The sequence below is a fragment of the Podarcis liolepis genome (genome assembly GCF_965112155.1).
Source record: "Podarcis liolepis genome assembly, chromosome: 4".
Taxonomy (NCBI): domain Eukaryota; kingdom Metazoa; phylum Chordata; class Lepidosauria; order Squamata; family Lacertidae; genus Podarcis; species Podarcis liolepis.
Window position 1 is genome coordinate 94,699,290 of NC_139558.1, and position 12,644 is coordinate 94,711,933.

At 46.4% G+C, this 12,644-nt stretch overlaps 1 protein-coding gene across 6 annotated transcripts in view; it reads left to right on the plus strand.

Moving 5' to 3' along the window:
• Positions 1–12,644, plus strand: part of TENM4 (teneurin transmembrane protein 4) — a 1,515,223-nt gene that overhangs the window by 112,536 nt on the left and 1,390,043 nt on the right. For all 6 annotated transcript variants that reach the window (XM_083499088.1, XM_083499080.1, XM_083499085.1 and 3 more), the window contains exon 2: positions 4,293–4,336. The gene's annotated coding sequence lies outside the window, so the exon portion shown is untranslated. The remainder of the gene's footprint in view (positions 1–4,292; positions 4,337–12,644) is intronic.

Genomic DNA, 12,644 nt, shown 5'->3' on the forward strand with positions numbered 1-12,644 from the left:
ATGTACTTTTCCAAAAATCAACAACCAGGGTCCTTTTTGTTGGGGATAATTCGTGCGGAAATTCCCAGGTGTCAAAAAAGGTTATTTATGTATGCCACTACTGCGGCCTGTGTTTTGTTAGCCCCAAAATGGAAAATGAGCAAGGTCCCAACCAAAGAAGAATGGCAACTTAAACTGATGGAATATGTGCAGTTTTTGGACCTAACACACAGAATAAGAGAACAAGAAAAACATATGTTTAAAGAAGATTGGAAAATGTTTATTGAATATATATATGGAGGAAAATTGTGATTATTTGAAAACGTGGGCAGCATTAAGATAAATTCAACAGTGTAAATAAGTTTTGATGGATGTAATAATGGAATACTGAATGGTTTAGTTTATATAAAATATGCAGGGATTTTATGTTTTGCAAATGAACCATGGAAAGAGAAGAAGGGAGGTCATTGATATTTTAAGGTTGTTTGAATGAATATTCTAAAATGTAAAACAGGAAATTTAATAAAAATTATAGGTGGGAAAACCCCAAAGAGATAACAGTGAGTTAAATGGTCCTGGAGTCTCACGCCAGTACAAAGCAGCATCACACATGTTAAAGTAGTGGTCCTTTCAGTCACTTTGGCTTGGTGGAATCTGGACAATAATATTTCCCCCTCCCCATATTTGCTTTATTGTTGTGTTTCTGAATTTCTTAAATCTGTTTTCATTTATTATTTTATTTCTTCCATTAATATGCCACCTTTTTCTTCCAAGGAGGTCAAGGCAGTGTACAAGGGTCTCACCTTCCCTAGCTAATCCACGGAACATCCCTGCTAGGTAGACTAGGCTGAGAGACAGTGACTGGCCCAAGGTCACCCAGTAAACTTCATGGCTGAGCGAGGATCACCCACTGAAATGTTAAAGTAGGGTTACCAGATGTCCCCGTTTCCTGGGGACAGTCCCCGGATTTGCGTATAAGTCCCTGGACAAATTTCATCCTCAAAATGTCTTCAGATTTCATCTAATGTCCCCGGGAAATGCAGCAGCGGCAGTCTCAGCAGCCTGGAGCAGCTGGCTCTGGCTGGCTTCAGGAGCTGCTCGGAAGTCCCCATATGATGGTGGTGCAGGGGCTGTAAGATGCAGCTTCCGGGCTGCCTCCACCTTCCCTGACCCCAGCAACTAAGCTGTGAAGGGGGCTTCACGTTGCCTATCAGAGCTTGCATGCAAGCAGGAGAGGGCAGGGATCTCTCAGTTAGGCAATGGGAAGCCTCCCTTCCCAGCTGGGGGATCCCCGCCCCCTCCTGCTTGCACACAAGTAGGAATGGGATTGGGGCTGCTCCAATGGGAAGGGAGACATCACACTGCCCAAGCCTTGCTGCCACTGTCACTCTCGGCCCTCCTTCTCCACCTTCCATGCCTGACCCACTGCACACCGCTTCCCTCCCACCACCACCACCAAAGAACCAACAACTCAGAGGTGGCCCAGGCTCATGGAGAAAGGAGATAGAAGCCTCAGAGGAAGGGGAAACATGGCGGTTGAGGTCAAGGCAGTGGCCGCCCCTCTGCCATTGCCATCGCTGCAGTATCAACATCCCGAACGTGTAGTATTTATTTATCTATTTATTTAAAGTGTCTCTGGATTCACTGAAAGAAATCTGGTAACCATATGTTAAAGCCCCAAGTCCACCACCGGGAGAGTTTCCTAACATCTCTCAGCCCCTTTGACAAACTCCAAGGTGCTTTGGGGGAAGCCAGGAGAGTTTAAAGTGCTATCGTAACATTTTCACTGTATGCTGTGAATGTGGCCATAGACCTGGATGAAGGGCCTGCTTAGGTTTCACAATGGGAAAAGCATCACATGCCCCTGGAGTCAGTGGGAGTCACTCTGTAGACCCGCTGAGCAACAGCGCTTTAAATCTCCATTTCAGTGCAGTGAGAGACTACCCTTCACTGCCCTTCTGTGGGGGGAAAACAATAGCATACAATCCTGTCAGGTTTAGCGGTGTTTGCAAATGAATAATGTGGATCAGAATATTGCCTGCTATTATGTGCTCATAAAGTAGCTGGAAGTGGGCTTTCTCGCCCCCCACTAAAAGGTATTTAAGCCTTTTTTAGCAGAGGATAGGACTGCCGTGTGGAGTGGTATTAAGGCGAAACGCAGCTGGGATTAAATTCCACATAGTGCCAAATTCTTCTCCGCTTGCTCTTTAATATACCCATAATGGTCTTCCTGAATCTGCTTAAACCACGTCTATAAAATACTTCATATTCTCTCTCCTTTAGTACTGTATGTTCAGAAATAATAGGCTTTAGAAGAAGCTTATTTTTCTTTTGCATTTGCAAGGAACAGGCACTGTGGCCTAACCTCACGGGGAAATATCGCAAAGACGATCGGTAGCTTAATGTAGGTGGAGCAATCGGGACCTATCCTGGCCTCTGGCACACTAAATATTGAAAGGTGGAGGAAGCAATGTTTCTGAATACCAGCTCTACCTATATTTGTAAAGACTGTGTACTGTGCGGACAACTGTTTAAACACTGTTGCCATTGCAATTCGGAAAAGCCAGGCAAGTTTTCTGGTAGAATAGCCAGCCTGCTGAGGTTTAGCATGGGCATTTGGTTGGGCAGAGCGGCAACATCTGAAAGGTTTCATTGACTCGCTGCTGCAGTTTAACATGGTAAAAACACATTCAGCTACTGAATAACTTCACCTAGGGCATATGACTGCCGGGGTCATGTGAAGTCAGGTGTGGGGCAGGTAATATCACACCTGTCAAGGAAATAACCAGGAGCCACAGAACACATTTCCAAGGGTTCCCCTTGAACACTTGCATTCAGCATCCTTTATTTTGGGCACCCAATGCCAGCTCTGCTGAGATTGGTTCTACTAGGGAGCTTCATACTAGAAAGTAGGACTTAAACCAGTTGTCAGGTTATAAACTGCTAACTGCAAGCCCTTTTGGCTGGAATCTTCATAGTCCTGGTTTAAATTAAAGACAAGGCTGCAAATGAAGAAAGGGTGAATTGGGAGCATGCTGGGAATGTTATCACTGGAGGAGAGAAGGGATGTGCCCCACATTGCCAAGGCAACCAAGCGATACTCTGCCTTCTTCTTTTGTACCATTGGGGCAGCCAATTAAAAAAATCCAGCGGTAGCCAATGTGGTCAATTCCTGATGTTGTTGGATTCCTACTCCCATCCGCCTCAGACAGCATGGCCAAGGGTCAAGGTATGATTCCAATGTAAGAAAACAGCACCATCAGGAGGCCTTAGTAAAGCAGGGGTCAGTTTCTGCACCATTTGGTTGTGCCTTCATGTGCTTACAGTGGTACCTCGGGTTACAGATGCTTCAGGTTCCAGACTCCGGTAACCCAGAAATAGTACCTCGGGTTAAGAACTTTGCTTCAGGATGAGAACAGCAATCGTGTGGCGGCAGCAGAGGAAGGCCCTATTAGCTAAAGTGGTGCTTCAGGTTAAGAACAGTTTCAGGTTAAGAAAAGACCTCCAGAATGAATTAAGTTCTTAACCTGAGGTACCACTGTATTTGGATTCAAGGGCGTCTTACCCATAGAGGCTAGTGGCGCGGGGCGCCAGGGCACCAGGTTCTGGAGGGTGCCAGGGAAGAGGCAGAGGTTGGACGCAGCGCCTCCTGGCATCACCTCGCTGCCCTTGCCCGCCTTTGCCATGCCGCCCACACTGAAGCAGCACAGTGCCTGGAGCCTCCATCTGCCATGGCCACCGTGGCATGAAGTGACCAGCTGAGCCAGGAGACGCCACGTCCAGCCTCTGCCTCTTCCCTGCCGGAGAAGCCACCCTCCAACCACTGCCCCCACCTCCTCCAGCCCCACCATCAGTGCCGTCCTCCCTAAAAAAAGGTTGACAACTCTGGGAAATGGGGCTGCACCAGAGGGAGCTGTGCACCACAGCGCCGGATATGCTTAAGACGGCCCTGTTTGGATGTGTGCATCAAAATGTGCACACATCCAACACTCCTGTTTTTCCAAATTTCAGATTCCAAAAGGGAACGCTGTTCCTTTTGAGCCAACAGGAATCCATTTCCTCTCTGCGTGTGAACAAGTTTAAGCCCCTTTGAAGACCTCCCCCTGGAAGAAGAAGAAAAATCACCCAAAATGAGGGCTGCTTTTCCAAGCGTGAAAACATATTTGCAAAGCTCAGTCCCTGATTTTGGATCATCTGTAGATTAAATCAAACTGCTAATTTCTCTTGGCCAGTAAGGTCACTTGGCCAGTCACAGTTCCCCCATTGCTTGCCCGTTGAATAATCTCCCTTCCTTATGTCTTCTCTTTCCACAGACTTCAGTAAATGGGATGCGAATGGACATTTCCATGACAGCCTGGTGAGTCACACATGGTTAGATGTTGGTTTATTCTCGCTGGATTGCTTTTTGACAAATTATGTGAAAACATCTCTGATTCGGACTGTATGGCTTGCTTTGCATGTTGTCTTCTACTGAACATTTGGAATTTGATAAAGGAGACATATGTCTTAGTGGGATTTTGGAAATCTCCGATCTCCTCTAAAGAAGGCCTGAGCAATTTGTCACTGGCCAAACTGGGTTTAGCCCACCAGTTGTGTGTGGAGTTGTGTATGGTGGTCCTATTCTGTTTTTTGAGTCTCAGGCAGTGGCTGCAGCAAGAGATTTATCAAGAACCCAAGGGATGTTTTAGATTAGGGCTGGGGAACATCTGGCTCTCCACAGTGGCGTAGCTAGCTGCTTGGGTTCTCGGTGCGGCTCACGTGTCCTGCAGCTGGGGGCAGGGCAAGCTACCCATGGGGGCAGGGCAAGCTTCGTGGAGCCTCTCCACTGCCTCCCCCTCAGCTGTAGGGTGGCTGAGGGAGAGGCTGTGGGCAGATGCAAGCCCCACGCTGCCATTTCAGGCAGTCATGAGCCTGCAAGTGCCCAAGCTACCATGTCACTCCCAGGAGAGACGCATGGCTTGGGCATGCTGTAGGCCTCGCAGTAAGTACCAGCCACCGTGGTGTGGTGCCCAGTGCCAACCGTGTTTTGTTACGTTTGTTGACTGAACTAAAAAGTTCCGTGAGCCCAGTTTTAAAGAAAACTCATATTTTTGTCACCCCCCTCAGTGATGACACCTGGGGTGGTCTGCACCCCCTTCCTCCACCACTGGCTCTCCATATATTACTGCACTACAACTCCCATCCTCCTTGATCACTGGCCAATGATGACGGAGATTTGTGGATCCCAACTCCATCTGGAGGGCCACAGGTGGTGGTGTTCAGCTTGATGTGTCTAGGTCTGCTCTAAAGAGGTCCCATGATTATGTTGTATAGCTATCTCAAATGCCTTTGAATACTTTGCATTCCCAGGAGTGGAAACTTATTCTTACTGTAAGGTGCAACCTCATCACAGTACATCCAGAAGCCAGTTGTGTATTAAACATGCACCACAGTTCAACTGGCCCATCAGATACACAATACACGATGGGTCACTTGTGAAGCAACTGTGTGCAGCTAAGCAATGGGGTTATGGGATCCCCACTAGAGCAGGGCATGTTTACAGGCTTCCTTGGTGTTGAGAGTGGCGACGTCATACTATGTACCTAAAGGACGCCAGTTGGGCTTCCATATTTTTTCAAAGCAGCAAAGGGATTTTGAGGATGAAGTCACTTGTAGGAAGTTTGCACCGGGCCCAGTTAAATGATGCTCGTGTACCGAATCTTTCGATCAGTGGTGAGAAACCTCTGGACCTCCAGTTAATGGACTCCAGGTCCCATCAGCCCCAGTCACCCTGTTAAATGATCAGAGATTATGGGAGTTGTAGTAGCATCTGAAGGGCCACATGTTTCCCACCTCTGCTTTAGATATCAAGAATTTCCTGTCCTGTTTTAACAGTCATTCCTGGGCAACTTCGGTGATGGTTATGCTACTGAGATTTTTATAGAGAATTTTTTTTTTTTTTGGGGGGGGGATAATTCTTGATCCTTTGGTTGTCAGATGGATGTGGTAATAGTTTTAATTGCCATTATTTGTGGAGTACATAAAACACACACTAGGTGCTTCATAAAATACATTAAAAACAGACTCTGTCCAAATGGGATTATATAATAATGATTTAATGTGATTATAATGATGGAATAAACATAAGTAATGGTACTTTTGTTTCTTCATGGATCAAAACTGCTTTAGAACAAGTAATACACTGTGGGTCCCCCCCCCCCAAGGTTTTGATAATGATGGGAACTAATCAGGCTAACATTTTACCTTTGGACAAAGGAATGGGGATTTAAACCTTGAAAATACACGATCTCTTGCAATGAAAAACTGTTCCCTGTTCTTTGTGGGTGTGAATCCCAGTTAGGGGATTAAAGCAAAATATTTAGAAGTGCTAAATCTTTATAAATATAGGCATGCTTTAACATTAGCTGGATTCAGTGTTTTACTGTACTGCTACAAGGAAGATTTAATAGTATTCCTTTTGCTCCCTGTTTGTTTATATTCTGGTGAAACAGCAGAAGGCAGGTCTGTCAAATTCAGTTTTTATTTTATTATCCGCCTTCAAAAAAATTGATTAAAATGTTTGATGGATTTAAGGAAATACCTGAATCTGTTAACTGGGAGTTTAACAGGTGTCAGATTGAGACTGCTGGGGGAGGGGGTTACAAATGCAGTAAGAATAAGTTTGAATTTATTGAATAATGCTTTTTTCCATTGCATTTATGCTCATCTGTGGCCATAATAAAAAGCATAGAATTTCATCCTCTAGATAATGAACAAGGTATCTAAAATAAAAAAGACCAAAAAACCAGAAGAGATGATAGCTTAAAAAACAACTTCTTAGCTAGCTAATATAAACGAAGTAGTGTTGTGTGAAACCCTCCTGTCTCAGTTCAGAATAGTCTAGGTTTTTCCAACCCACCCTGGGGGAATTATTCCAAGATCATCAATTCTTTGTTTTGTCGCTTTTCTCTGACTTCCCCACACTTTCCTAAACTTGCAAATTGTGAAAGGTGAGGAGCAAAAAACTTCAGCTGCGTGGGCTCAAAGGAGCCAAGATTGATCTCTTTCCAGTTTTTAGCTACCGACATTTGAAATCTTCTGGGCATGCTCACACCCTGCATTCTCAAAGGAAGTGATGGGAATTGTAGTTTTGCTATTGATGCAGAGTAGGTTTTGCGTTGGAAAGGCAGGGCTTTAGTCTGAGTCTTCTACTTACTGTCAACAGGCATTCTTGAAAGCAACAGAAAAAAATGGAAGGCTCCAATTTTTGTCTCATCACTGTAAGTTTCCTCCTCTTCGTGTATTTGCATCAACTGGGAATCCCGTGGTGAATGTGATGATGTCACAACTTTAGATAGCCAATCGCCTTGGTCTGGATGATAAGATCACTGGCAGCAAATGTAGTTCCAAGCAAGGATGAGGCTCCCTGGATACTTTCACCTCCTTTTAAATAATCAGTGAAAAATTAGTCGATGGAATGGTGCTTTTGGCTGCTGTTGAACATGTTTACAAAAAGGTCCTGCTTTCCTCTCACTTCAATTTAGAATGTACTAATTTCCTTTGTTAATTGGTTGTACTCATACCGACTGACAAATCTGATCTGAGCTATCAACGCCTGCTATCTCCCTCTCGTTCCTGTACCTGAATAACTGGGTCAGCCACAACATGTAAATAATTAAGAATTCAATCATTACACTGTTGGAAGGAACTGCTGGTGTGCGCTTTGTGCTTCATAAACAAAGCTGATGGTTGTGTGTATAAAACAATGCACCCTGAAGTATCAAGTATCCAGATGAGATGAGCTACTGCTCTCAATAGGAACAGCATCTGGAAAAAAACCCCAACCAGTTTCATTGTAGCTATTCCTAGTTATCCTCAAGTCTTGTGTTTTCCAAAAGATCTGGTCCTACTATGAGTAAGTTTTTTGGGGTGGGGATTGCAATATTAAATGCAGCAGTATACCCCTTGCTAATACACCCTGGAAGAAGTCTCTAGTGGCGGATAAGTGGTCGGATTCTTGGGTGGCAGAAGAGTTCTGGGAGTGTTAAATAAGAAGGAGGAGATTGTGGAGAAGGTGGCCTATAATGGAGCTTTTACAAACTGAGTGGTTCCTTTCTCTCTAGCCTGCATTTACTTGCAAACAGTGGTGTGCAGTGTCGCACCCTTCAACACAACGTGGTCCCAATTCAGAACACCATCTTCCAGGTCTGAAATCCCACACGGGGCTTGTGATTCCGTGTGAGATTGCAGACCTGGACAAAAACAGTTGTCGGACCTGGCACCCCAAAATGCATCCTTTGGGGTGCTGCACAAGATTGCAAACCCAGATAAGGCACTTTGGGGGCACGACTCCCCAAGATGCACATTTGGGGGGTGCCACGTGTGATCGCGTAACAAAAACAACAACACTTTTTGGGGGGGGGGCTGGGCAAGATCTCAGTTTGAAATTACGAAAAAGCAAGGCACCCAAAATGTACTGTCCATACTCTTGCATGAAAAAAGTGGGGTGTCCCTGTTTTTTCAGAACAGTTGACAGGCATGCCGTGACTTGGGCAATGTTGCTCACCTGGCTTTGCAACATGGAGGTCACTACTGGTGACTGAAAGGGAGAGAGGAGGAATGGTGAAGAAATAAGGAGGTCAGCAGAGTGGGGGTGCAGTGACAGAGCCAATGCACTGTTCCCGCCATCGCACCCGCACCATACTGGCCTTCTTGCCACCTGCCTGTTACGTATTCAATCACCAGAAGTGACCTCTGCATTGGGCAGCCAGGTGAAAAACGCTGGCTACTCCCCACTCTGCCCTGCCACCTGCCACTGCCTGCATAGGACAGAACTAGACTCAGTTTTTAGCACCAGGTGACTGAGGACTTCATGTGGAAGAGCTGCAGTAACCAATTCAGTAGCCTTCAAATGTTCAGTCTGCTGAGGGGTGTGCCCTAGAAAGAATATCAAAGGCCAGATCATGGGGACTGGAGACCCCAGCTGACCCCTGGGCCAGAGGTTCCCCAGTTTTGTGTAGCAAAACATTCCTGGAACATAGGAAGTACTGGTATACAGTGGTACCTCGGGTTAAGTCATTCTGGAAGTCCGTTCTTAACCTGAAACTGTTCTTAACCTAAGGGAAAAGTTTAGCTAATGGGGCATCCTGCTGCCGCTGCGCGATTTCTGTTCTCACCCTGAAGCAAAGTTCTTAACCCTAGGTACTATTTCTGGGTTAGCAGAGTCTGTAACCTGAAGCATCTGTAACCCGAGGTACCACTGTATAATATTGTAAATACAGTGGTACCTTGGTTCCCGAAAGGCTTAGTTGTTGAAGAAATCGGCTCCCTAATGCTGCGTTCCGGTTTGCTCCTGCAGCCGATCGGAAGCCGCACCTTGGTTTTTGAATGGTTCGGGAGTTGAACGGACTCCCAGAACGGATTAAGTTCGAGACCCAAAGTACCACTGTATAGTGAAGCTTCCCTGTAGTTGTATGTTAGAAAATTCAGGACAGATAAAAGAAAGTGCTTCTTCACACAGCACTCAGGTAAACTGTGGAACTCACCTCTGCAGGAGGTGGAAGGGAGGGCTATGGATGAGTACTATTGATGGCTCTGCCTCCACAGTTTGAAGCAGTGATGCTTCTGAATACCAGCTGCTGGAAACCACAGGAAGGGAGGAAGGTATTTTGTTCAAATCCCACTTGCTGATTTCCCCCAGGAATCTGGATGGCCACGGTGAGAACAGGACATAGCACTAGATGAGCCATTGGTGTGATCCAGCAGGATCTCCTTCTGTTCTTATCTCTATGCAGGAGTTTGGGTGGCTGAATGGGCCCTGCAAAAAGCTCAGGGGCTGCTGAACTACCGCCGCTTTTCCACGACAAGCAAAACGGGAGCCTTTTCCGTAGCACAACGCCGCCGACCATTTTGTACAAGAGGCCATGCCAGTGAAGTACAAAAAGAATACTATTCTGCCCCAATTTCTCCTCCGCCATTCCTCATAACCAAATCAAACACCCCAGAGCTGCTGGAGAACCCTTTGTCCCCACCCAGACGTGGATAGACTACAACTCCCATCGTGCCTGGCCAGAAAATGGTGCTCCCTGCCTCCTCCTCCTTAAGGGTCCTGCTTCCTCCTCCTCTGCTAATACCTGAAGAGGCACAGGTGGCTTCACACTTCCCAGGCAGTGACCATGGGCGACAGTGGGGTGCGGTCAGTTTACTAGGGGGACTGGGCTAGTCCCCTAAATGTTCCCCCAGCACCTCCTTTCCAAAGTCCAGGAAGCTTCTGTCCAGTTGAGGGAAGTGTTAGAATATTCCATTCCACCTTAAGGGACAGGCATGAGACTGTTGTGTGTCACATGTCTGTTTACACTCCAGCACAGCTTGCTGGGAACTTCTGTTTGTGTATAGCGTTTGCTTATGCTGCTTGCTTTGGACATGAAGGGGAGAAGACATGTTTTTCCTTTTGTCCTGATGCTGAAAAAACTGCTTGTAAATATGCTCAACGCAGCCTCTCCCTGCCACTTCTGTTGTGCAGTGTTATTTACTCTGCTGAGTGTCTGTGCCCAGCTTCTAAAGGCTTCTGAAGCTAGGGTCACAGTTTCATGCTGATCCAAGAACTGGAGATCACCCGGCACACCGGCTGGGGCCTGCTGGGGGCCTGCCAATTGCTTCCGGTTCCTTGGCTGCATCCCAACAACTATTTTCTTATATCATATTTTGCTCCATATCAGACCTGCACAACCTGAAGCTATGGACCTGCATTTGATTGCATTAAGTTATGCGGTGTGTTAATGAAACGCAGGTCTAAATGAACTTCATTTTGTTTTGTTGCCAGGTATTTAAAACTGTGGGGGACACGGGTGGCGCTGTGGGTAAAACCTCAGTGCCTAGGACTTGCCGATCGTAAGGTCGGCGGTTCGAATCCCCGTGGCGGGGTGAGCTCCCGTCGTTCGGTCCCAGCTCCTGCCCACCTAGCAGTTCAAAAGCACCCCTAAGTGCAAGTAGATAAACAGGTACCACTTTATAGCTGGAAGGTAAACGGCGTTTCCGTGTACGGCACTGGTGCTGGCTCACCAGTGCAGCTTCATCACGCTGGCCACGTGACCCGGAAGTGTCTTCGGACGGCGCCGGCTCCCAGCCTCTTAAGTGAGATGAGCGCACAACCCTAGAGTTGGACACGACTGGCCCGTCTGGGCAGGGGTACCTTTACCTTTACCTTTATTTAAAACTGTAAGTTGCGTTGCTAGGTTGCAGGAAACACAGCACTCCCCCCCCCCGTCTTTTTTCACAAAAGGGATTGACAAATGAAAGCAAAACGTGCTGCATTTGATTGCAGGTTGCTCCCTTCAATGAAAATAGCAGCACTAAAATTGTGGCATAGTATGTTTAGAAAGCAGGATCGCGCCACAGACATAAGGTCTGAACTAGAGTTGCGAAAACTGAGGACCGGGAACGGATGAGGATGCTTGCTGTTGATGACCAAGTAAATCGAATGGAAGATGAAAGATGCCGTCAGGGACTCTGGGTTTTGAATCAAGAAATATGGGGCTCGAGGCTGAGACTTATCACTCTAACTTATGGTGGTTCATGGCTGTTGCAAAATTCGCCAGCCCATTCTTAGGTGGAAGATGGGCAGTGGGGGTGGGGACAGGGAGGCATTTCAGAAATCGCAGGCATGGTGAAATATATTGTTTTTGGAAGGGAGACTTTTCTTAAACTGTTTTGGCCAGCACTCCTCTATGGTAGCCTGGCTGGCATTGCCCACACTCCCCACAAAATCCCCTAGGTAGCAATGTTGGGGCAGCATTGGACTTCTAAGATGTTCCTTGTTTTTCTCTTAAAACTCTGAGGTCCATCAAGCAGAGAGCCTAGTGCCAAAGAATTATTAACTGCAGGGATTTGTTTTGAATTCACAGCCCTTCCAAACGAAAAAGTCGCTTCTGTGTATGCCTTCCCCCAGCTTTCTTCATTTTAGTAGTACGTGTATGTAAGGAGGAGAGTCATTTTGTTGTTCCTGTTGTTAAAGAATTGGGAGCCAGAAATCCTTTGTAACTACCAGTAGGGAGCCACAACTGAAAAGCCCCTTTCTCTTATCACGACCCTCCAAAGCTCCCTCAGATGAGGAGGCCTCAGATGAAGAATATCAGAGATTATTTGATATATTTTATTTTATCACCTCAATTATCGCAGACCACTAGCTTTCTGCCTTGTGCCATGTCCACCACATATGGTAGAAGTTTCATATATATAAATATTTCCACATGCCTATTAGCCTGCAGGAGGTTCCACAAGCCTTGCTGTGAATGCCTGGCCCTGCCACTGTAAACCTCCTAGACCCCTTACCTGAAGTCCCCAAAAGTGCCTCTGCTTGTTATTTCCCCCTGAACTTCAGAATATTTAAAACTACAAATTAAAATGAATAAAACACATTTTAATTTCAAAGAGGGACAAATGTAAGGTTCTGCACTTGTTTAGTCATTTAGTCGTGTCCGACTCTTTGTGACCCCATGGACCACAGCACGCCAGGCACTCCTGTCTTCCAGTACCTCACTACCTCCCGTAGTTTGGTCAAACACATGCTGGTAGCGTCGAGAACACTGTCCAACCATCTCATCCTCTGTCGTCCCCTTCTCCTTGTGCCCTCCATCTTTACCAACATCAGGGTCTTTTCCAGGGAGTCTTCTCTTCTCATGAGGTGG